The sequence below is a fragment of the Lathyrus oleraceus genome, chromosome 4, assembly GCF_024323335.1.
Source record: "Lathyrus oleraceus cultivar Zhongwan6 chromosome 4, CAAS_Psat_ZW6_1.0, whole genome shotgun sequence".
In the NCBI taxonomy this organism is placed as follows: domain Eukaryota; kingdom Viridiplantae; phylum Streptophyta; class Magnoliopsida; order Fabales; family Fabaceae; genus Lathyrus; species Lathyrus oleraceus.
In genome coordinates, this window is record NC_066582.1 from 417667660 (window position 1) to 417689762 (window position 22103).

Below are 22103 nucleotides of genomic sequence, written 5' to 3' on the forward strand. Positions count from 1 at the left end.
TTGTGCGGTGAAGGAGGATAAGTTTGGGATTGGTTATCGGTCAGGCCGAGGCTCGTCTGGACAAAATAAAGGTCGTCGCCAACCGTTCACATTCACTAGTTCTGGAATGCTAGATCCAGGCCGCATCTGTGCTGTGGGTGAAGAGACTGACAGTGACTACGAGCTTGACTCATGGATAAAACCGTGCGTACCGGGAATGGAGATCCAGAACTGGAAAGCCGAAAAGATCATCACTGTCACTCTGCGTGAAGAGTAATATTTCTGTCTGTCAATTCTGTTTGCATGAAAGCCATACGTTTTGCCCAAAACATAGTGGTCCATTGTAAGGGCCACCTCATGTGTTTCATTTTGCAGTATTTGCATCATTAATAAACGGATGTTTTTCGCATTAAAAGCGGTGTTCTCTATTTTTCATTTATTTTTGCAGTTTAAAAAATAATATAATAAAATGGCAATGTTTATTTTCATTTTCCTCCCTTTTAATTTGTGTCATTCCAACCCTAAAGCAATGCATGAATCAAGATTCATGCAGATGCGATTATTCTCCGGATCTCATTGATGACAATCCTGTTACACCCCTATATGACTTCGACAACCCGATCTATCAAGCCGAAGAAGAAGGCGAAGAAGATTGTGAACTGCCAGAAGAGTTAGGTAGGTTGTTGAAACAAGAGGAGAAGGTGATTCAACCGCACAAGGAGCAAGTTGAGATTGTTAATCTGGGCACCGAGGAGGTCAGAAAGGAAGTAAAAATTGGGCCAACTTAGAAGATGAATGTCAAGAGCAGAATGATAGCACTGTTGAAAGAGTATGTTGATATCTTCGCCTGGTCTTATCAAGATATGCCAGGGTTGGATACCAATATTGTTGTACACAAGTTGCCATTAAGAGAAGATTGTCCTCCAGTAAAGCAGAAGTAGCGCAGAACTCGACCCGAGATGGCCATGAAAATCAAAGAGGAGGTACAAAAGCAGTTGGATGCTGGTTTCCTAGCTGTCACTAATTATCTGCCTTGGGTCGCGAACATTGTGCCAGTACCAAAGAAGGATGGAAAGGTGAGGATGTGTGTGGACTACCGGGATTTGAATAGAGCTAGCCCGAAAGATGATTTCTCATTACCTCACATCGATGTGTTGGTAGATAATACGGCTCAATTCTAGGTGTTTTCCTTCATGGATGGCTTTTCTGGCTATAATCAAATTAAAATGTCGCCAGATGATATGGAGAAAACAACGTTCATCACATCATGGGGCACTTTTTGTTATAAGGTGATGCCATTTGGTCTCAAGAATGCCGGTGCCACGTATCAAAGAGCTATGGTGACCTTGTTTCATGATATGATTCATCATGAGATCGAATGCTATGTTGATGACATGATAGCAAAGTCACAAACAGAAGAAGGGCATTTGGTAGACTTGGCCAAGTTGTTTGACCGGTTGAGACAATTCAAATTGAGGTTGAATCCGAATAAGTGCACTTTTGGAGTGCGGTCCGGCAAGTTGTTGGGGCTTGTTGTAAGTGAAAGGGGAATTGAGGTTGATCCTGCTAAAGTAAAAGCGATACAAGAAATGCCTGAACCGAGAACAGAAAAAGAGGTTCATGGTTTCTTAGGTAGATTGAACTACATTTCGCGGTTCATATCTCATATAACAGCCACGTGTGAACCCATATTCAAGTTGTTGAGAAAAGATCAAACGGTTAGGCGGAATGATGATTGTCAAGCGGCATTTGAAAAAATAAAAGAATATTTCCAGGAGCCTCCGATTCGGATGCCTCTTGTGGAGGGGCGACCGTTAATCCTGTACTTGATAGTCCTCGAGGGGTCTATGGGGTGTGTACTGGGGCAGCATGACGAGTCTGGTCGAAAAGAGCATGCAATTTACTACCTTAGTAAAAAGTTTACCGACTGTGAAACAAGATATTCACTGCTCGAGAAAACTTGTTGCGCTTTGGCATGGGCTGCTTGCCGACTGAGACAGTATATGCTGGTTCATACCACTTTCTTGATTTCCAAGATGGATCCGATCAAGTATATATTTGAGAAGCCAGCATTAACCGGACGGGTTGCGAGATGGCAAATGATTTTGACTGAATACGATATCCAGTACACTTCTCAAAAAGCAACAAAGGGGAGTGTATTGTGTGATTACCTCGCCCAACAACCCATTGAGGATTATCATCCGATGAAATTTGAGTTCCCTGATGAGGACATCATGTTTCTCAAATCGAAAGATTGTGAGGAACCTATTCCGAAGGAGGGGCCTGACCCTGAGTCTGAATGGATTCTGATGTTTGATGGGGCCGTTAACGGGAATGGTAGCGGAGTTGGTGTTGTTTTGGTTACGCCGAAGGGATCCCACATTCCTTTTGCCGCCCGACTAATGTTTGAATGCACCAACAATGTGGCTGAATATGAAGCTTGTATCTTGGGTGTCGAAGAGGCGATTGATTTGAGAATCAAGAACCTTGTTATTTATGGAGATTCAGCTTTGGTTGTGAACCAGGTTAACGGCAAATGGTATACGCATCAATCCCACTTAATTCCATACCGGGATTATACGAGGAGATTGTTGACGTTCTTCACCCAGGTGGAATTACACCATGTGCCGAAGGAAGAAAATCCTTTAGCAGATGCCTTGGCTACTCTGGCCGCTTTGATTAAAGTGCAGTGGTGGAATCAAGTTCCTAATGTTGAGGTGGGACGGCTGGATAGACCAGCTTATGTGTTTGTTGTCGAAACAATGCCTGATGATGAAAAGTCGTGGTATTATGACATCAAGCGTTATCTGGAGACCCAAGACTATCCCGAGGGAGCGTCTAAGAATGACCGAAAGACTCTGAGGAGGTTGGCCATGGTGTTGTATCTGAATAAAGAAGGGGTCTTGTACAAGAGGAATTTTGATTGGGTTTTGCTCAGATGTGTCAATGACAAAGAAGCAAACCAATTGATGAAAGAGGTGCACGAGGGATCGTTTGGTACCCACGCCAGCGGGAATGCGATGGTGAAAAAGTTGCTAAGGGCTGGATATTACATGATGACAATGGAGGCTCAGTGTTTCACCTTCGTGCGGAAATGTCATAAATGCCAGATTTATGCTGACAAGGTGCACGTGCTACCAAATTCGTTGAGTTTGATGTCGTTTCCGTGGCCGTTTGCTATGTGGGGCATTGATATGATCGGAAAGATCGAGCCTGTAGATGTTTAATTGGCTGCATTGTATGGTAAAACACTAGCTGGATTCTAATGTCTTGACTGATGTCATGACATGCTGTGGAGATGTTTGTTTGACTGCATTGTATGTTAGAATATCTAGCTGTACTCTGATGTCTTGGCTGATGTCATGACATTCTGAGTAGTGTACATCAGGATTAGCTAATACAGGATTTATTGAATGTCAAACTGAATGTTATGACATTCATCCCTGTCAGCAGATACTGAGGAATAGAACAGTTGGTGTTCTGCTATAACTCAGTATTTATTTTCAGTCTGTTTATCAAGAAAATAACAGACCTGGCATAAGGCCTACTGTCTGAATGTCAAACTGGATGTTATGACATTCATCATTGACAGCATATACTGAACAGTAGGCAGATTGGTTTTCTGCTACATTTCAGTAGGCAGCTCAGTCTGCTTATCAAGAGGATAACAGACCTGATGTAAGTCTCTATGTGTGAATGTAAAAATTGGATGTTTTGACATTTATTAATGTACGCTGATACTGAAGGATGGACAAATTGATTCTGTACAATACAACAAATTGTACATTCTGTTTTCAGGAAAAACAGACTTAGCATATGGTTAGTGACTTGAATGTCAAACTGAATGTTGTGACATTCATTCCTGACAGCGTATGCTATATTGTAGGTTGTTTAGTTTTTCTGTTTCAGCATTTTTCTCAGGCTATTCTTCAGGGATTCAACAGCTGAGAGAAAATCCAGGAAACCAACAACCAAGCTACATTTAATGAACCTAACAAATAGCCTATTTGTTAGCACCCTAATATGTGGAAATTAGGTTAACTTGCCTAACCTTAATTTTAGGAAATACAAGTACAAGGCCCAAATCGAGTTGGGTGTTTAGGTTATAAATAGCAGATTGTAACCTAGGTTTTGTAAGCCTCTTAGAATGAAAAATTAGGGGTATGTGTAAGGTAAACCTCCCAACCTGTGGGGAGGTTACCATGTGTTTCTCAGTGTTCCAAAACTGAGAGTATTTGTGACTCAAAGCCTGTAGGCAAGAGTTTGTTATGATCTTGAATGAAGCTGTGAAGCAAGTTCAAGTGGTTTAGCATTACATTGTAAGTGTAGTGATAGGAATGGAAACTGGAGGTTTCTATCTAGGAGTTCATAGGTATAGATTGCATTGGGTAGGAATTAAGTGAAGAGTTGTAAACGGGGGAGTTTAACTCTGAATTAATACTGCTGATAGTGGATCTTCTTCCTGGCTTGGTATGCCCCCAGAGTAGGTGATGTTGCACCGAACTGGGTTAACAATTACCTGTGTTTTTATCTTCTGCACGTTATAATTCTGTCTGTTATAAAATAAGGTAAACCTGTAATGCTGTAACAGGTGATGTTCAAATCAATGTTGAGACATCATGCTGATAACTGTGCAGGTTCAACAGAAGTAAGTGATATGGTTGATCTCTGCTGTGTCTTTGTACCAGATAGACAGAACTGGGTGTTCTTCCATACTATGGTGATATAGTAGCAGATGTCGTGACATCTGTGAATGTGTGCATATCAGTACTGGAATTTAATTTGTATAAATGTCTTGCTGTATTAGTAACATTGTTGGATCAGATGTCATGACTTCGTATAGAACATCTGAACTCTGCATAAACCAGAATTTCAAATGGTATCAGAGCAGGCATCCTGTTCTGTTTCTGGATGAGATCCATGGGTGATACTTTCTGGTATCTTGCAAGGAGTTATGCTAGTACTGATGTTGGAACCTGTGGAAGGTTCTGTGATTTATCTGAATGGTCCCTTAAAGTAGGTGGATGGACTATTCATGACAGGAACAATGTGTACCTGTCTCTGGAGGTTGGCAATTGGCCTTTGTGTGGGACACCTGTGCCGGTATTGAATCATATTCAAACTAGGTATGTTCTTGGAGGTTGATCCTGTGAAGTGTGTGTTCATAGGTTGAGTTGTATTATGATTTCCGCTGCATAATACCTGGCAAAACTCAAACTCTGATGTAGTTTCCCCTCATGTTGATGAAAGGCTGGTGTATTCAAGATTTCATCATAATCTACTGAAGATGTCAAGGATACTTGAGTATCCCCAAGTCCACTCATCATGGTAAGAATCACCTGATCACTGATTCTTTTACACTCTTGGGTAGTGTATATGAAGACCTTGAAGACTTTCAAGGAGGGTTTGTTCCAAGGAGGTGGAACTAATGTTCTATGTGATGTCAGAGCATGTTGTTCAACAAGTATGCACCTAATAGTTGAAGAGCAGATGTTTTAGGTGTCAAACAAAGGGACACTTTTGTTTGGAACCTACTCCTGACATGGAAGAGGAGACATCTGTGTGTGCTAAGTTGACAAGGGTAGGGTCAACTGTGTGTGTGCTCAAGAAGGTCACTTTTAGAAGTCTGATCTCTAGAAGTGGAGCTGGTTGAGATGTGACATTGTGTAACTTCCTGCTGCTTGTCTTATTCCTATAGATTGATCAGGGTTGGATAGTTGTTCCCTGAAGTACTATGTTGTGTTGGAAGACAAGTCCCCTGGATGTTAGAAGTCAATGATGGGGTAACCTGATTGCTATTTCATTTAAGAGGATTGGGACCATGAATCTTGTTATTAAAACACCACTCTCAGAAGTGGAAGTTCTTTCAAGGAGTGAGAATATGAAGATTCAGAGGTTGGTTGAGGTACTATGCTCTGGCAATGCATATCTGCCATTGACTGGTGCTGTTTTGTATCACTAGTACTTATGGTAAGCTAGAGTCTGATTGGTGTGATTGGAGTATGTATAGGTGTAACTCATAGAGTTAGTTGCCACCAATAGGGATGTTGTATGTCATGTTGAGTCATTTGTGTACAACACATGGAGATTGGTGTGGAGTTTCCATGATTGTTAATTTGAGGGGGAGTTTTGGTTAACCTCCTCACGTTTGGTCAGCCTAGGGTCTGGTTGGCTGTTGACCTGTGTCACATGGGTTCTGGTTGTTGTGTGACACATTTGCAAGGAAGGATTCATCTCTCTCATTCCTAAGGGTGAATCTAATCTGGAAAGATTCTCAAAACTATTGAGGTGCTTGCAAGCAGAAGATGTTGACACAAGAAGAGTATTTTCAAAGTATTCTTATGGTGGAAGTATCTGAAAGGATTATTGGGAAAGGATTTAAGATCAATGTCTACTTGTGCCAAGTACAAGTATTTAATTGATTATCCTTGGAGCTCCAGATAACTGATGTTCTTAAAGATGTTGGAACATCTCTTCTTCAAGACCCTGTGCAGAATCACAGGAAGGATAGTACTTTGGTTTATGATTTATCTCTTTGCTGGCAGCAAAAGCATATGATCTCTGAAAAGGTTTCCTGACAAGAAACTTGTTCAGCCTTGGTGTGTACAAGAAGAAGAAGACATCATAGTCTTGATGTTGGTTACTTGGATCAGTTTATTTCTGATCTAGGTAAGGAAGTGCATTGGCTAATGCACACTGTGGAGTTAAGAACAAGTGGCAGCATTCTTAACATCATGGAAACAACCTTGCTTTAGGAAGTGGAATCCTTGGTATAGCTGTAGGGTTAGTCTCTAACTGGTCCTTCTGAAGACTCATGCATCAGAGTGTCTGATGTCTTTGGAGAAGAAGCAGGAATTTATCAAAGTGTGAGCATGGATGACTTAACTGCAAACCTGTAGGATGGAGGTTGTTTACTCAAACTTGGTTCCACAATCAAGTCTACGAGAGCATTGAACTCTTGTTCTGTGTAGGGAGGAAGTTCTTTCAAGTGGCAGAAGAAGGAGCTGAATTCAACAGCTAAATGTTAAAACACAATGTTGTGACATTTGGTTCAACATCAGAATCTTAGTTGGTGAAGTGGCACATCAACTTAAGATAGAAGGGTCTACAGAGTTGTAGATTGGGTACTTCAAAAAGATCGTTCTCATTGCAGTTATTTAGAGTTGCTGGATGGAGAAGATGTTACATGTTCATGTCTTAGAGAATCTAAGTTTTGGTTAACATGTAGCTTGAAGTTCAAATCTCACTTGGAAGGTCAGAATATCTTTGGGAGAAGTCTGATAAGCTTAGAGAGGTCAAAAAGTGGCATTTGACTTTTTCATATGAGGATTCATGAAGGAGGTAATCAACCAGTGGCATTTGGTCTATCTCAGAAGTGAGTTCGAAGAATCAAGATAATCAACATATGGCAGCTGATTATTCTTGAGGAGAGTCTGAGACAAATTACTTTTGAGCAGAAAAGTAGTAAGTTGAAGACAAAAGGAGGTGTTTTCTATTCATCTCTTGGAACTTGTGGTAGGAGTTCTGAGCTATCTATGGTAGATTATCTCTTGTAATGGGATGAGAATGTATATGTCCCAATGTGTGTCTGGTTTCTTGTGGATCAAGCTAATGACTCAGCGATATCTAAAGATTATCAGATGGTGTTATGTTGTGAAGGATGTCCTAACTCATGTTAGAACATTTTGTGAAGTTGTTTTCTGTTCTGGTTAGAAGAGAGAATGACACAGAGTATAGATGTGTTCAGCCAAGAGGATTGAACAGAGGGTGTGCTCTTGAAGACATGAAGATGCATCTTATGTTTTCCATTCATCAAGTGGTCTGGGTTCCCATTGAATCAGGATGTTGGTAAAGGTCCAACTTTGGGGTGTTGGATATGTTCACATGTGATCTCCATGTTTCAAGAGGAGAGTTGGTTGTTCATGACAGGGGGAGTTCTGTCTTTGCGCTGCAAGTAATCATCAAGCTTGTGGTCTATGAGTTCTCAGATAACAAGGTATGACACCTTGTTAGTTATTGGGATGATGTGGTGTGTGTCAAGGCTGAGTGAGCAGAAGAATGTCTGACTGGATGTCATGACATTGCCTTGGACAATATTGTTATTTCCTTCTGAAACTTACAGTCATAAGGAAATATGGATGTGGTATGTCTCATTATGATATATTAGAATGAGCCTGTGTGTTACAGGTGTGTGGTACAGGTGCTGGAGTTACTGTTATTTGATGTATGCACAGATTTAGGGGGAGGAGGAGTACCCTTGTGCATTTGTGTGTTCTTACTAGTTGCATCCTTAATTAGTAATTCTAATTTTGTTGCACAGATTTAGAGGGAGGAAAAGTACCCTTGTGCATGTGTGTATTACTAGTAACCAGAAAGCTAGAAATTGTGTTGCTTCTGTTGCTGTTTAAACTACTCTTATGTTGTTTAACTGCTGATAGTTTACCTTGTGAACAAAAAGGAAAGATATATGTTTCAGCCAAAATTTGCCAAAGGGGGAGCAATTTTGGTAAAACAAAGAGTGTTCACAAGATGTTATGTGTGATGTCTTAACATAAGATATCCTATGTACCTGCTGGAAGTTATAAAAGGAATTATGGAATTATGCAGGAATTTTCCAGGATGTCAGACCTGATGTCATGACACCCTGTACACAGAACATTCAGTGTGAATGTCTAGTGTTTTGTGATTGCACACTTAATGGCAATCTGTGTTTGATTGAAGATCTGATTTGTGGCTGAAATCCGTTACTCTAAAGCAAAAGTGGGTGTAGTCTTGATCAAAGCAGTAAAATCAAGTATGTGTTTCTGAAATTTTCTTGTAACTTTATTGTTGTTGGTCTGTAATGTAAAGTGTTGCTTTGGCAACATTTTTGACAAAAAGGGGGAGTAACACCTGTGATGCCCCAGGATAACAGATATTGAAGATCCTCTACTCCAAAAAGGGGGAGCAGCTGATGCTCCACTTCCATGAGTGTGAGTGTGTTTATGTGTGCTGCAATAAGAAGTTTTTATTTAACTTCTGTATGTGTGCTGATATGTGAAGTTTTTAATTAACTTCCATGTGTGTGAGTGTGCTGCTACTCTAAGTGTAATAGCTAGGTTAATTTCCTGCTAGATGTGAGATTTACGCTGCTATGGACTCTGTTGTTAGACCAAAGTGTTTTAGCCAAAATTTTTCCAAAGGGGAAGTTTGTAGATGTTTAATTGGCTGCATTGTATGGAAAAACATTAGCTGGATTCTAATGTCTTGACTGATGTCATGACATGATGTGGAGATGTTTGTTTGACTGCATTGTATGTTAGAATATCTAGCTGTACTCTGATGTCTTGGCTGATGTCATGACATTCTGAGTAGTGTACTGCAGGATTATCTAATACAGGATTTATTGAATGTCAAACTGGATGTAATGACATTCATCCCTGTCAGCAGATACTGAGGAATAGAACAGTTGGTGTTCTGCTATAACTCAGTATTTATTTTCAGTCTGTTTATCAAGAAAATAACAGACCTGGCATAAGGCCTACTGTCTGAATGTCAAACTGGATGTTATGACATTCATCATTGACGGCATATACTGAACAGTAGGCAGATTGGTTTTCTGCTACATTTCAGTAGGCAGCTCAGTCTGCTTATCAAGAGGATAACATACCTGATGTAAGTCTCTATGTGTGAATGTAAAAATTGGATGTTTTGACATTTATTAATGTACGCTGATACTGAAGGATGGACAGATTGATTCTGTACAGTACAACAAATTGTACAGTCTGTTTTCAGGAAAAACAGACTTAGCATATGGTTAGTGACTTGAATGTCAAACTGAATGTTGTGACATTCATTCCTGACAGCGTATGCTATATTGTAGGTTGTTTAGTTTTTCTGTTTTAACATTTTTCTCAGGCTATTCTTCAGGGATTCAACAGCTGAGAGAAAATCCAGGAAACCAACAACCAAGCTACATTTAATGAACCTAATAAATAGCCTATTTGTTAGCACCCTAATATGTGGAAATTAGGTCAACTTGCCTAACCTTAATTTTAGGAAATACAAGTACAAGGCCCAAATCCAGTTCGGTGTTTAGGTTATAAATAGCAGATTGTAACCTAGGTTTTGTAAGCCTCTTAGAATGAAAAATTAGGGGTATGTGTAAGGTAAACCTCCCAACCTGTGGGAAGGTTACCATGTGTTTCTCAGTGTTCCAAAACTGAGAGTATTTGTGACTCAAAGCCTGTAGGCAAGAGTTTGTTATGATCTTGAATGAAGCTGTGAAGCAAGTTCAAGTGGTTTAGCATTACATTGTAAGTGTAGTGATAGGAATGGAAACTGGAGGTTTCTATCTAGGAGTTCCTAGGTATAGATTGCATTGGGTAGGGATTAAGTGAAGAGTTGTAAATGGGGGAGTTTAACTCTGAATTAATACTGCTGATAGTGGATCTTCTTCCTGGCTTGGTATGCCCCCAGAGTAGGTGATGTTGCACCGAACTGGGTTAACAATTACCTGTGTTTTTATCTTCTGCACGTTATAATTCTGTCTGTTATAAAATAAGGTAAACCTGTAATGCTGTAACAGGTGATGTTCAAATCAATGTTGAGACATCATGCTGATAACTGTGCAGGTTCAACAAAAGTAAGTGCTATGGTTGATCTGTGTTGTGTCTTTGTACCAGATAGACAGAACTGGGTGTTCTTCCATACTATGGTGATATAGTAGCAGATGTCGTGACATCTGTGAATGTGTGCATATCAGTACTGGAATTAAATTTGTATAAATGTCTTGCTGTATTAGTAACATTGTTGGATCAGATGTCATGACTTCGTGTAGAACATCTGAACTCTGACTAAACCAGAATTTCAGAGCCTACGGCTTCGAATGGGCACCGTTTCATATTAGTGGCTATTGATTACTTCACCAAGTTGGTGGAAGCGGCGTCTTATGCAAACGTGACGAAATAGGTCGTGGCCAGATTCTTGAAAAGAGACATCATTTGCAGATATGGTGTTCCCGAAAGAATCATCACTGATAATGGTTCTAATCTCAACAACAAGATGATGGTAGAACTGTGGCGGGAGTTCAAGATCGAGCATCACAATTCTTCTCCTTATCGTCCAATGATGAATGGGGCGATCGAGGCGGCTAATAAGAATATTAAGAAGATTGTGCAAAAAATGGTCGTGACCTATAAGGATTGGCACGAGATGTTGCCGTTTGCATTGCACGGGTATCAAACCTCAGTGCGTACATCTACTGGGGTAACGCCTTTCTCGCTTGTGTATGGGATGGAAGCTGTGCTACCAGTTGAGGTCCAGATTCCGTCATTGAGAGTCCTGATATATGTGAAATTGGAAGAGGCTGAATGGGTAAGGACTCGGTATGAAGAGTTGAGCCTGATGAGGAAAAGAGGCTGGCGGCCATTTGTCATGGCCAGTTGTACCAACGGCGAATGAAGCGTGTTTTTGACCGAAGGGTGCGACCTCGTGTGTACCATGTGGGAGATATGGTGTTGAAAAGGATCCTTCCTCCTCAGAACGATCGTCGGGGCAAGTGGACACCCAATTATGAAGGTCCATTCGTGGTCAAGGAGGTTTTCTCTGGCGGAGCCTTGTTGTTGAAGACCATGGATGGTGAGGATTTTCCATCCATTGCGAATGCGGACGCAGTTAAAAAATACTTCGTATAAGAGACCCGCTGGACGGAAAGAATAAAATAGTCCAGGCAAAAATGGGCATCCCGGTGAACCAAAAAAATGAAAATGAAAAAGGTTCGGGCAAAAATTAGGGATAAAAAGAAAAAATTGTACACCCGGCAAGTCGAAAACCCCCCAAGGGCGGCTTGGGCAAAAAAGGGTATTCCGGTGGACTGAAAACCCGAAAGGGCGGTTCAGGCAAAAGAGGGAGTGAAACGAACAACATCGTCTAGCATGGTCGTTTGTACTTTGGATTTGACACATGGATAATCTAAAAGCGGAGATCGGTCGGAAGCGTCTTGTTTCGGAAGGCAGAAAGCGCGGAGAGTCTTGAGGACATATGGGTTGTAACCGGTTTGGAACTTGATGAGATCACGGGTTCACATTGCCATTAGGATAGATTTTCCTTTTGTGCGCAATTACCTCTTTTCAGGGATTGCTTCCTGTGTACTGGTCAGTTACGAGCCACATTTTTCAATCAATAAACTGCATATTCAGTCAAATAATTTTGTTTTTGCTTTCATTACCGCTTTGATTGCAAAAACATCTGTTTATTTTGATAAGAATCTTGGCATTTTGAGATGTAGGGATCTCTTCCAATGCATGTTTAGAGGATTGAAACTTGATATCTTATTCGGAAGGTAGAGTGACCTGGGTGTTGAAATTTTGGCGCGCCTGGGGTATGATTTATCTAACGATCTCTTTTGCAGGTGCTTTGGTTATTTTCACTCACTTGCAGGTGGTGGTGCGAAGCGTTTCTTTTTGACAAAAGATTCCTTTGAGGTCCAATCAGGGATGAGGAATTGGAGAATGGTGTAGAGACGGCGAAAGAATTGCGACAATCCTAGGGGGTTAATCAAGAAGACTCTTCAAAGTCTGAAGACTGGGGAGTTGGCACGAATCTAAGGAGGTTGATTTTATTGAAGTAGGGAGAAGTCGAGAGTACAAGGTGATGAATCGGAAAAGACCGGATGAGTCTGGGAGCTCTCAAAAGTGGAAAGTTGACACTGTAGTTAGATGGTGAATACTAGTGTTCGACGAGTTGACGGGTGTTCCGTATCAAATATTCTGTATCTCCCTGGCGGGTTCGAGGTCGGTGTTTCCTCAGCAGCCAGGCCTGAAGGTTGCTGTTCCCCCGGCAGGGGTGTGCGTTGGTAGTTTTTTTCCCCAGTAAAGTCACCAAGCAGATCGAGTTCAGTAGAGGTCATCCCCAGTAAGGGTTACTCTTTCCTCGGCATCAGTGATATCCCAAGCAGGGTTGGAGATTGGAGCGCTATCGAGTTCCTCAACAGAGTTGCTCGTGCCATCCCCTGAGGGGGATACTTTTTATGCATTCATCATTTAGAGAAGCATATCATATTGCATAGCTGATTGCGTAGCATTTCCATGGTTATGGAGCATTACGCTGTAAAACTCATGCATCGGCATTGCAAGCATAAGCTAGTCTCGAGCCGTGGTTACCGTTTGAGGGTTGGTTTAGCTGGTTGGTGAAGATGTTACTCTAAGGAGCTTGGCATCGTGATTTTGAATCAACAGTATTCCCCAGTAGCGCGGTATTGGAGGAAGAGATTCTGTCGTGCGGAGATGGAAATGAAGATTGGAGAACGTTACACGATCAGCGTGGAGATTGGGGTCCACCAGGAGAAAAGGAAGTGTTAGGCATTTTCTGGAGAACGGGGTTCAACTGGAGATGGATATTGGAATTGAAGGTTGTATCCGGGATGAGGTCCTCAGGATTGTCTTCTGATCATGTGTCACCTTAGACTTTGGCGAGGCCAATAGAAGTCGGTATGGGTGTCTTCAAGGGAAGAAATGCACATGTTACCTTCCTTTTGTGAAGGTATACACTCTGGTATGTCGCCATCAGAGTGGTGGTTGGTGTTATTTCCGACGTTGCCAACGAAATTATCACAAGAGAATGGAGAACGGGGTTCAAATGGAGAAAAGGAGACACAGGGTGTGTTCTGGAGAATGGGGTTCACAACGACGATTGAGAGTTATCGTCAGGCGACTGGGGTTCAAATGGAGAACGGGGTTCATTGTTTGGCAGCGAGAGTGACATGAAGTTGTCGGGGTTCAAATGCGGTGATCGGGGATCATCCGCGCGAAGGAAAAATATTTGTGTAGGGGTCCAAGAAAATCAAAAAAGTTTTTTGGGGTTCAAGAAAAGCAAAAAATAATAACAAAGAGAAAATTTCCAGTGGAGCGCAAATTGTTCGCTTGTTCTTGGTATTCAACCACTCTTCACACTGATCATCTGAAAGCCGAGGCTGTTCATATCGACAGGTTCACAGTGGATTAAATAGGGGCAGCTGTAACACCTCAAAATTTGCCCTCCTCTTCTTGAGACTAGTTTGGGGCATTGCATTTCATTTTTTAGGGCATTAGGCATTGCATTTTGCATCCCATATGAAAATGAGAAGGTCATCCTCCAAAGTCTTTTCAAAAGATGGGGAGGTTAGGTGATTCAAGCCTGAGGGTCTCTATGAATTGATCATCAACCATCTGAGGGTATGGGTTCCAATTAGGGTTTCTTGATTCTTCAAAGGTCTTGAGCATCATCTTATCTTCAAGGACATATCACCATCATCATCAAAGGTTTCAGAGTTCATCCTCAAGTTCCGCTAGATTAGGGTTGTGGCCTCTGGTCGACCCTAACCAATGCAGTTCTTCCAACTAGGGTTTCCCAAAGAGATGAGGTATTTTCTTGGGATGAGGATCACATGATTATTATAAGGAGCTTACATGAGCTAGGGTTTCATTTTGAAGTAATTTCACCAAGTGGTAGAGGCTCAAGTTGATCAAGACATTTCAAGGTCATCTGAGGACCAAAAGTCAACTGTGCAGTCAACTGAGGGCTATGAGGTGGGGAAATGAGTTGAGACACCTCAATCATGTTCAAATGGGGTCTATTAATCATTCTAAACATCCATCTTGAAGATTCAAAGGTCATGGCAAAAGTTACTAAAAATGGAAAATGACCTATAATTCAAAGTTTCCAAATTTGGTAAGTTTTTGGTCCACTTTCAACTTGACTTTTCAATATCAAAGGGATTTCAAATGGATTTTTGGTGAACATGAAAGTTGTATATCTTTGTCTCCCCTTTACAAAAAGTCCTAATTCATGTACATATGATGAATGGTTGAGACGTTATGGTCATTTGATCACAAAGTATGTATGGAAATTTAAAATGGCATAACTTTTGATATAATGCTCCAAATTGGTTCATTCTTTTTGCAAAGTGCTCCTCATGTTCAAGGCATCTCAAAATGACATCATTTGACTCAATTGTGAAAGCTAAGCCTCAAGGAATTATGGTCAAAAGTCACATTATTTCACATATGTTTTAAGGATGATATCATGCTACAAATCAAAATTCACAAAGAACCAAGGCAAGGCTTCACTTCAGCCTTCTTCATGGACCATGTTTAAGTAAAAATGAGCCCTTGCCATGCATGAAAGAGGCGTGTGTGTTCCTTGTTTTACACATGTTAAAAATGAAGCAAATCTTCACCATTCATTCTTGGCTTAAGATGCAAGCAAAATAATCTTCAAATCCTGACCATTGGTTGCTCTTGAGTGGATTCCAATCCTAGCATGGGGCTGAACACGTGCATTATGGCCATGAGAGCTCCATTTGCATTTTTTCAATTGGCATGATAACTCACTAATCACGATTAGTAAAAGGCTAAAATGATTATCAGTGTTATTAGCAAGGAGTATAAGTAGGGAAACCCTAATCATAACTGCCATAACTGCATTTTCAGATCTAGAATTCAAGAAACTCTCTCAAAATCTCTCTCTTCGAATTTGCATTTTCTTCACACAAATCTCAAAGATTATTGCAGATTCTTGATCCTCGTGCTTCACTGAGCAAGAATCATCCATCGTTTGGTACTATTCCTCAAGAAATCGAGCAGTTCAAGTGCATTATCATGATGATCGAATTTGGAAATTGAGGCGCATTCAAGAGGTTTCATCCATTTCTTTTTGCATAAAGCTTCAGAGGAAGTTCAAAGGAGTTGATCTGGAGAAGCTGAGCTCGTGAGATCGTGATTTCAGAGATCTCCATTTCCAGGTGACTCCATTTTCACTCTCTCCTTTTGCTGATTTTAGGTTATAGGATTGAAGATCTTGATGCATAGGCCATGAATATATGATTATAATTGAGATTGAGTGAGTATTAAGGATTTCATTGTGACTGGAAGTTTGGATCTAGAAATTTATTCTCTTCGAATTGCAAAACCTAGGAAGAATTAGGAGAATCTAAGGTGATATTTGGAATCAGCGTGGAAAAATGAGTTGAATGGTGGTGGTCTGGTGAATTTCTGGGAAGTTTTAGGGTGGCGCCGCCGTGGGAGCCACCGGGGACTCGTCGGAGAAGACGACCGGAGTGGAGCTCCGGCGTCTGTGTCATGCCTAGGGTTTTGCTGAGTGGGCGCCATGTGGTGCATCGCGTGGAACAGTGATTGGATGAGGTTCAGTTGACTTAGGCCACACAAGCGTTGAACGTTGACTGGGTGGATGACTGGATTAATGAAACGGTGCATTTCATTTGTTTAAATGTGGACCGTTGATCTAAGATGCGCGCCAGATCCAATGGCTTGTGATTTTCCTGATTTAATTCAAATAATCCATTTCCCTCCTTTTTCTTTTTTTTATTTCAGTTATTTTGGTCATTTTGTTTAATTCATAAAAATTCCAAAAATTGTCCAATTGAGTCCAAATTTTTTTTCATAGTTTTGTATTTGTGTGTACTTTTTTATGGTGTTGAATTCAAGAATTTTGGATGTCTGGATTTTAATGTGGGAATTTTTGAATCAATATTGTGCCAAATTGATCTAGTGCATTCAATGCATTGTGAAATCCTCAATTTTGAACCTTCTGATCCACACTTTTGCATACATGATATTGATACATGACATGAATTATTGGTCACTGGTTTGGATTTTTTCTCACCTGTTATCATCATTTTTGACACATAGAGAAAAATGTGACAATTTGTGTCACATTTTTTGACATTGAATTGGTGCATTTTTGTTCACATAGCACTTGCATCATTTTGGACGTGATCTTTTGCATATTGAACATTCATGGCATAAAGAACTTATATGAAAAATCCCAAAGTCATTGCATGCATTTCTGATTTGATATGAATTTTCTAAGTTGGAAGTTCATTTTGTGCATATTTTTGGTCATTACATTACATAAACAAGTTGAGATACTTGATTATTGATTTGATGTTGGTCCTTTTGAGAAAATTGGAGGGAGTGTTTGAATGTGTGATGTGCAAAAGGATGGGTCCTGGATTGGTCATTTGGTTAGGTTTTGAGTCTTGTCTTGGTACTAGAGTTTTGACCCAGTTTTAGGGTTTGTTCTTGGTCCATTCCTTGACTTGGTTTGGGGTCTTCTTTGTGGTGTGAGCCTTTGCCTCTTTTACATTGGTTTGATCCCTGATTTGTGATTCAATTCATCTCATGTCATTGTTTGTTTATGCTTTGTTGTGTTTGATTGGATATACATAAACTAACTTTGTCGCTTATTTCAGGTGGATACTCATCATTGATGATTGGGTTTGTTCTCACCTTGTGAGATACAAAATGCATTGAGTTCTGACCTATTTTATTTTGTAGGGTTTTAATTGATGTGGTGAGCTTATGAGCTTATTTGAGTGCTAGAGCACTTATGCATTTAATTGTGTAATTGTTAGAGGGTTTCACTGCTTGTCTTCTGGATTTATGACTGATGTATTAACTGTTTAGTCTTTGTACAGGTACCTTAGTTGCTTGCTTGCTTTAGCTCTTGCTTGAGCATTGGATGGTGGTTGACACACCACTCAGGTAGTTAGCTTCTTACTTCATGTAGTCTGGAGTCCTGTCACCTTTTTGGCAGGCATTTTGCGGGCAAGTCCTCCTTCAGAGGCTCTGTTTTTGTTTGTTTAAAATTCTGCCCAAAGACCTCCCGGAAGAGGCCTGTGTTATACTTGATAAGACCTCCAAGAGAAGAGGCAATTGACGGAAGGTAGGGATGTGTAACCGATTCCCTGTTATTCAGTGTGTCGTTCTTTATGCTCACACTACGTGCTGATGCTTCTGAACATGTGCCCCAGATCTTTTGTCCAGAGTCTGTCAAGTGGAAAAGGATCCCACTTTCTGGATCCCCACGCTTTTTGTGTCATGAGCTCACCCTGACCAGGGTTAAGAGCTATGAGGTCTCATCCTCATTACCATTTTGATCTGCTCACCCTGACGTTCAATGTCAGTGGTTAAGAGCCCATTTGATTACCCTTACAGTTTGGCTTGTTTGTCGAGGTTGATATGACCCCTCTTGACTAAAGCCCACCCATTATTTGAGACTCTTGTATGGATATAGTGTGTGATGTGTGTTTACTCGTGTTGGTGTGTTCATTTGCTTTCCTCTTCTCATCTCCATTTCTATAGGAGTCGTACGATTAACTTCTGAGGAGGTTGACCGTATGTGGAGTTTAGACTTGAGTTGACTCGCGTCTAGGATGAGTTGAGTTCTTGTTAGAGACCTCGACTTAGGGATATTGATTGCATGACAACTATTAGGCTCGAGTCTTAGTCTCCCTATTAGTTTGTTGTTTCCCCGGTCTCTGGTTAGGAGAGTGTTTTACCCCTGGTAAGGGGAACTATGTCGCCCTGATTCTCATACCAGATGAGATACGTAGGCAGGAGGTTGAGTGCAATCTCTCCGGGAACCCTTTTCTTTGTTTTTGTGTGTGTTCACCCTTATTCTCGACCTGTGTTTACCGTTTCGAGCCTTTGTTTCCGGCATTTGCTGGCGTTGGTGTGAGTACCCGTTTGTTCAGCGTGTGTGTGTGTGGTATGTTCATACCTTGGGGGATTTCTTCTGTTATTAGTCGGGGTTCACTAGTTGGGGTTCACTTTGGTTACCTGTTATCCGTTCGGGGTTCGCCTATAATGACTTGGGGTTCATATTGGGGTTCATCTTCGGGGTTCATTTGTGACGATTGTTCTTCATATTGGAGTTCATCTCGGGGTTCATTTGTAACGATTGTTATTCATATTGGGGTTCATCTTTGGGGGTCGTTTGTGGTGAATGATTATGCATATCGGGAGTTTATTCTGAATAGTTAGTTACTTTGTTGGGGTTTGTTCTGATAAACTTTCTCTTTGGTGTTCGCTGGTTAGTGTTTGTTATTGTTAGGAGTCGGGTATAAGTCCATGTATTGGCATTCTGTTTCCTTCTTGTTATTGTTAGGAGTCGGGTATAAGTCCATGTATTGGCATTCTGTTTCCTTTTGGGGGTTTCTTTTAATGTCTCAGCGTCCCTTTTTTCGTGGCTTGTTTCAACGTGCGTTAGCCGAGCTACGAGTGCTTTGATTCTCCTCTGGATAGAGAAGATACATAGGCATAAGATGCGATGTCTTAGCGAGCATGTCTCCTCTTCCCGAACTACGTTGACTCTGATGTTTGTTTCTGACAAACTACGTAGGCCCAGGATGCAACATCCTGCCGAGTCCACTTCCTCCGTCTTCTTTCTCTCCCCCACCTGTTTATCGTTCCAGTTTATGCAGTTTCTTTGAGCAGTTTATTAGCAACCCTTTCCTTTCCTTTCCTTTGAGCTATCTTTTGAGCGTGGATCGCGTCGAGTACGGCGGACGCGAGGGATTCTAACACCTTCTCCTTGCGTAACCGACTCCCGTACCTTGTAATCTCTGGACGTAAGACCGTTCCTTTCCCTTTCTTAGGTTAATCCTGCGCTCCCTTTCCATCATAGGATGAATAGCGTCGGTGGTGGCTCTGTATTTTCCCCGCCGGTTGTTTTTCGCGTTGCGACACTCAACAATCAAGAAGAATATTACTAGTTACTGGGTAATAAATTTTCAGGGGACCTAAAAGTCTATCTAGGTAATAACTAGAAAGAAACGGTCAAACAAAGACTCAACCCAATAAGGATATAACTCAAGGGGAGTGGTTCCATCCAGACAATTAACTGGGGAGGAAATTGAAATAATAATCCTCCACGAGGAAATAACTCAGTGGGGAATGAGAAAGGTTAAACTCTTTCTGCTTAAGGGGCTGACACTCTACAATTGAAGGAGGAAAGACACACCAATTCTGCATAGGTAAATGATATCACCGAAGTAGGGGATCAGAATAAAGAATCAAATGCGTTAAGATTCATAATGAAATATCTGACACTATGTTTTATGCATGAATATGCATGTATATGATTTATGATTATGTTGACAAACAACGCAAAGGATACAAATAACAAAGATTTGAATCACTGCTGCAACATTAAGCTAATCTCAATAAGATGCAAACACCAACTAGAGAAAATGCTAGAGATGAAAATAAATCATCCAGCTCTGAACACATCAACTCTAGATGAGAAAATCGTGAAGAACATGCTTCCAATCAATCACTGCAAACTCTACGGGGAGAGAGCAATGCTGAAGGATGATCAACCAAACATGCCGAGGATAAAAAAAGGATATGCTGAGGATCCAAATTTTCAACATTGCGGGGAATTTTAAGTCAATTGAATATCAAAATGGGAGACAACCTTGCAGGGGAATAAAAAATCAAATACTGCTAAGAATCCACTACTGCCGGAAACGAGGGGTTTTCATATCAGAAGATGAACTACGCCGGGGAACACAAGAGGTAAAACTATGTAGAGGATTCTTAGAAAATCGATGGGGATGCCATGACCAAGATCGTCACACTCCTCAATACTCATTGAACTCTCTTTGGAAATTGCGAAATAAACCAATTCCAAGGAAAAGATAACCGAATCCGATTCACACAAAGGAGAAACTTCCAAAGTTATGCAACATAATCAAATGCAAAATGGAAACCAAATAAAGGTTATGGATCTCTAGGGCCCAATCACAAGACTGAGGGGAATCAAACAGGATCACCACAACTAGGGAATATGATTTCGCATAAGGGATCAATCATCGGCTCAACTGGAGATAGGACCCACCGGCTCTACTTGGTATGATGAAATATTCGGGGAGAAACTCATCAACCAAGTTGGGGATAAATGATAAACTGTTGGGGAGGAATATAGTTACCAAACCAACTACTTAGGGAAGACTAACAATACTTCACACTTCGAGACTTACCTGTTCTCCGATTGCTGTTGACATTCCTTAATGAAATTGATTATTCTTAAAGTGATTGTTTTTATTATTTCAAGAAAAAAAAATTATTAATTTATTAATTTCAAAATTATCATCATAAAAATTCAATTTTATTTAGCTGAATTAAATAAGAATAGAAATAATTGGATAAAAAGATCAACTTTATTTAATAGAATGGTAGTCCGTAAATGACGAGACTTCATAGATCTTTACAAAGTTTGAAAAATGGTAATTTACATGGAAGAGGGCTACATTGAATACAATGATCACTACTCTCCCTACCAACTTCAAAATCGATTGTGCTTGTCTTCAGTTAAGAATGATGGATCAGAATCAAATGACTTGCTCAAAGCTGCTTCCGGGCCCAGGCGAATGAAGTTGCTTGCCATAATCTCTAATTTTGCCTAGATTGCCCCAAGGTGGGGTACTCAATCTACTAGGATAAATTTTTTGTTTTATGCCTCTAATGTTTTCCTGGATCTCCCTTTCGGATTTTCAAACCACCGAGACGCTCATTTTTTCCTAAGCCACCCTTTCGGGTTTTCAACTTAGTGAGTTGTTCTTTTCTTTCTAGGCGGAGTATTTCTTGACTGCATCGGTGTTCACATGACTAGCAAACTCTTCACCATCCATAGTTGTAAGAATCAAAGCACCACCTGAAAAGACTCTCTTAACAAGATATGTGACTTCATAATTAGGAGTCCATTTTCCCATAACATCAGGTTTGAAAGATAAAATCTTCTTGAGCACGAGGTCACTTTCTCTAAACACGCGAGGCCTGACCTTCTTATCAAATTCTTTCTTCATTATCTAGTGATATAACTGACCATGACACATGGTAGTTAATCTCTTCTCTTCAATCAAATTCAACCGATCATACCTGGTCTGGCACCATTCAGCTTCTGTCAACTTGGCTTCCATTAGCACACACAATGACGGGATCTCAACCTCCACGGGGAGCATATCTTCCATGCCATAAACAAGAGATAAAGGGGTTGCCCCTGTTGAAGTGTAGATGGATGTACGGTACCCATGCAAAGCAAATGGGAGCATTTCATTCCAATATTTGTATGTCACAACCATCTTTTGAATAATCTTCTTAATGTTCTTATTTGCAACTTCAACAACCCCATTCATCTTAGGTCTGTAGGGCGAAGAATTATGATGTGCAATCTTGAAGTCTTTCCAAAGAGCTTACACCATATTGTTATTCAAGTTGGATCCATTATCAGTAATGATCTTACTTGGTACACCATAACGACATATAATCTGGTTCTTGATAAACCTTACAACAACTTGGTTG